This window comes from Suricata suricatta, chromosome 9 (genome assembly GCF_006229205.1).
Source record: "Suricata suricatta isolate VVHF042 chromosome 9, meerkat_22Aug2017_6uvM2_HiC, whole genome shotgun sequence".
In the NCBI taxonomy this organism is placed as follows: domain Eukaryota; kingdom Metazoa; phylum Chordata; class Mammalia; order Carnivora; family Herpestidae; genus Suricata; species Suricata suricatta.
Window position 1 is genome coordinate 91,219,145 of NC_043708.1, and position 4,229 is coordinate 91,223,373.

The window sequence follows — 4,229 nt, forward strand, 5'->3', positions numbered from 1 at the left end:
GGCGGCCCGCGGAGAGCTGGCCATCACTCCGGGGCTCGCCGCGAGCAGGCGCGAGCTCTCCGCTTGCCCGGGGTCCTCGGGGTCGCAGCCGCAGCCCCTCGGCGCTGGTGATGCTGCCGCCGCCGCCGCCGCCGCCGCCCTGTGCATTGTGGGAGCGGGAGGAGGTTGCGCTCCGGCGCTGCCACAGCGGGCTCACGCTGCCTCCCCTCGGCTGCCGGTCCGAGCATCCTTGACCTGCCAGCCAGCGCCGCCGAGGCCCGGAAGCCCACCTGGCCACTCTTTGGTGGCACACCTGTCCTGGGGGCGCGTGGCACCCCAGAGGTCCCTTCTCCCCCACAGAGAGCCCTGGTCCGTGCAGAATGGCCCAGCCACCTAGAGGGGCGGCGATAGCTGGTGTCACTGCCTGTGTCCAGGTAAACGACTAGGAATCTCCAGATGCTTTTCCTATCCTTGCAGGCAATTTTAGAGAAAGGATTTGGGAGGAGGCTTCTTCGAAGTCTACAGAACAACCTAGAACTCCCAGAAGAGTCCTTTTAGGAGCAGCGGTCTGGGAGCTGAACATTGAGGGCCAGTTATCTGGCATAGAGATCACCAAGGTCACCCTAACACTTCAGCATCAGCCCGATTGTTTCTTGAAACAAGATGCTCCCAAGGGGCATTCCAGGTGCCTACCTCTGCTCAGCCTATGTGTTTGTGGAGGTGCCACTGCCCTTCTGACCCATTCCTATTCCTGTTACCCCTGGTGACTGTCCGTTACATGGTGCCACCAGAAGCTATCCGGATGCCACCTGAAGATTGCAGGGGGCTTTTGTAAAAATGTGTACTGCAAACTAACGCTATCAAAAGGTCAAAGGAGTCTCAGGAGTGCCATTCAATCAGCTCACTGTTATTATTCTTGCACGTCAAGCACAAGAATGGGGTCTTCCTCCACCGCCACCACCCCTGTGCCCATGCTATCTACCTGCTCTGCACTTTCACTCCTGGCTGACTAATATCCATTTGTTTTTTTTAATCCCAGCCTCTTTTTATTGTTCTCATCTTATTTCTTTGAACTCTGAAATCCTGTCTTGGCAATCTGAGATGGTTTCTATCAAGACCAAGCCTCAAGACTGACCCCAGAGTGTGTCCTGCATGTGTATGTGAAGGAAAACCATTGATATGTGGGGGAGGGGCTTAGGGCCAGTCCTCACTCCCTGGAATTCAAGCCTGTCCTTCCCTTACTTCCTGCCCACAATTGCCTCAGAGATGCCATAGGGAATGGCTACAGAATCCAAAGACCCACAGAATTCTCTGTTCCTTCCAATTCTAAAATCACATATCTTTCATGTTTTGGGGTCCCACCCTTTCTTCGTCCAGACATAGAAAGGGAAAATGTGCAGCTATGAGCAGTACAACCCAAAGAGCACTTGACTGAGATTTAGGAGGCTTGAATTCTACCCCTTATAATTTCTTCATGCCTTGTGTAACGTGATAACCACTCTATTTCCTCATCTTTGGATAATACTTACCTCTCAGGACTGTTGAGAAATGCTGATGAAGTTCAGGGCATACACCCCAGGGTATGCTGCTTTGGCATACCAGCTATTTTGAGTTTGGAACCCTGGAAAAAGAGCAAATACAAGAAAAACATTCTTTTTCTTAAAAGCAGGAAATGAAATTCCTATATGAAAGATGTCCTCCCTATGCCAGAAGGAAAGTGACATTTTTATCATCAAGGAGAATGCGAGACCAAGAGAATTCATCACCAAAAACCTTTGTTAAAGTAATTCTTACCTACCATTTGCCTCCCCACATAGTTTAGTCGCTTTTCCACAATTGCTTGTCTTTGTTCAACCTACTGTTGAAGCAAAGACCCATTTCTTTGGGTCTTAAATGCTCCTGTGTCACAGAAAACAATATAAATATATATGTCACTTCTTCTCTTAATTGGTCTTTGTCAGTTTAATTTTTAGACACAGATAGGAACCCCAAAAGGGTTGAAGAAAACTTTCTTCCCCTTTATTGAGGAAAAAACGCTAAAAAAGGATCTCATATATGAGTCTTTTTTTTTTTTTGACAGACAAAAACCTAGAATTATTGTTTTCTAATTCCTGAATATATGCATTCAACCACTCAAATTTGGGGGACCACAGTAAGAGGAAGGTAATGGAGATGAGGAAGAGGAGAAGGATTCTCTTCCATTGGCCCCACTCAGAGAAAGAGTAGACTTAAAAGCCAAAAGAGGGGCACCTGGGTGGCTCAGTTGGTTGGGTCTCCAACTTTGGCTCAGGTCATGATCTCATGCTCGTGGGTTCGAGCCCCGCATCGGGCTCTATGCTGACAGCTCGAAACCTGGAGCCTGCTTCCGATTCTGTGTCTCCCAGTCTCTCTACCCCTCTCCCTCTCATGCTCCATCTCTCTCTGTCTCAAAAACAAATAAAACATAAAAAAAAAAAAAAAGCCAAAAGACGCAACAACAAAACCCAGATGGCCGGTCTCCCACTTTAATCATGTATATTCACAGTCCCAAGCAGTTTATCATTAGTAAAGTATGGAAACTAGCTATGGTCACAACTTCCCAGGATTTAGGATTCCTCTCTCCCAAAGAATACCCAGATGTCATTGTATATTTTAATAAAGTTCTCAATTATCACTTCATAATGGAAATCTTTTCATATAGTTTGTCTCAAATAAAAACAATGTCCAAGTTAATGTGAAAAAGCTCTCTCTTCCAAAGCACTTGTATTACTTTTTGCAACAAATATTGAGAGTTATGTTGTGCCAGATACTGTTTTACGTGCTGAGGACTTGGGAATGAACAACACAGATAAAGCTCCTGACCTCAAGGAGCTTATACTCTAATCAGGGAGACAATTATAAAGATAGAAGGTAACAAGAACAAGTATTCATTTGCTGGGATTGCCCTGTAAAGCTCCACAAACAGCACGGCTTAAACTGTGATGTGCTGTATGATCCAGAGGCTAGAAGTCTTCGATCAAAGTGTTGGCACAATTGGTTCCTTCCAGAAGCTGGGAGAGAGACTGTTCCAGGCCTCTCTCTCCAATATCTTAATGGTTTGCTTAGTCTTTGGCATTCATTGCATTCCTCTGCTCACCCAACCTTGGTCTTCATCTTCACATGGCATTCTCCCTGTGTGCATGTGTGCCTGTGTTTAAATATCACGTTTTTATAAGACCACAGTCATATTGGATTAGGGCCAGCCGAATGACCTCATATTAATATGATCATCTACAAAGACCCAATTTCCAAATAAGGTCTCATTCAAAGGTACTGGGAGTAGGAAGGACTTAAGCATCTTTTAGGAATGGGAAAGGGACACACAATTCAACCCATTACTGTGTACAATGGAGAAAAACTAAGCAGAGAAAACAGAATGTGGGAGGCCAGCAATTTAGTAGGGTGGTCATTGCTTTATTCAAATTGAAAAAATTAATTTTATGGAGGCCCTACTACATGCCACCACTTAAAATAATAAACACAGAAATTAATGAAATATGGTCTTTGATCTGAGGGAGTTCAGTATATAATGAGTAAGCTGGGGAAGGGGCCGTTCATGCTGCAGGATCTTAGAAAGTAGTGATTGTAGGGGCACCTGGGTGTTTCAGTTGGTTAAGCGTCTGATTCCTAGTTTTGGCTCAGGTCATGATCTCATGGTTCATGAATTCGAGCTCTGTATCAGGATCTACAGAGCTGGTGCAAAGCCCACTTGGGATTCTCTCTCTCTGCCACTCTCCTGCTCAAGCACTCTCTCTCTCTCAAGATAAATAAATACATTTAAAAAAATAGTAATTCTAATTCTGTAAAATTGGCCTATTCTAGAGGCAGAGGCAAAGCACTGCATTACTGGTTAATTAGTTATCATTTATATATCCTAATATTTAGTGTTTCAGAGGACTAAACCCTGGGGCAAGGGTGACATTTGAATGGGTAGGGAAGAACCCCAAATAGTTTACTGGAAGATCCAAATAATGATATGTATGGGAGGTCATTTATTATCAAAGGATATATAAAAGAACATGAAGGAAGTAGAAAAGCCAAAATTAAGAACAGAGTAAGACTGACCTAGAAGACTTTTGAAAGATGGAAGGCAGGCATCAGGAACTACTGGCTCCTCACACCTTCGCTTCTCCAACTCCAGCCAGTTTTTCTAGCTCCCTCCCACCTGTGGGTTTAGGCCTAGGCACACTTTGAGGCTCCCAAGGCAAGAAGAATTAAAAGTATAGTACTTA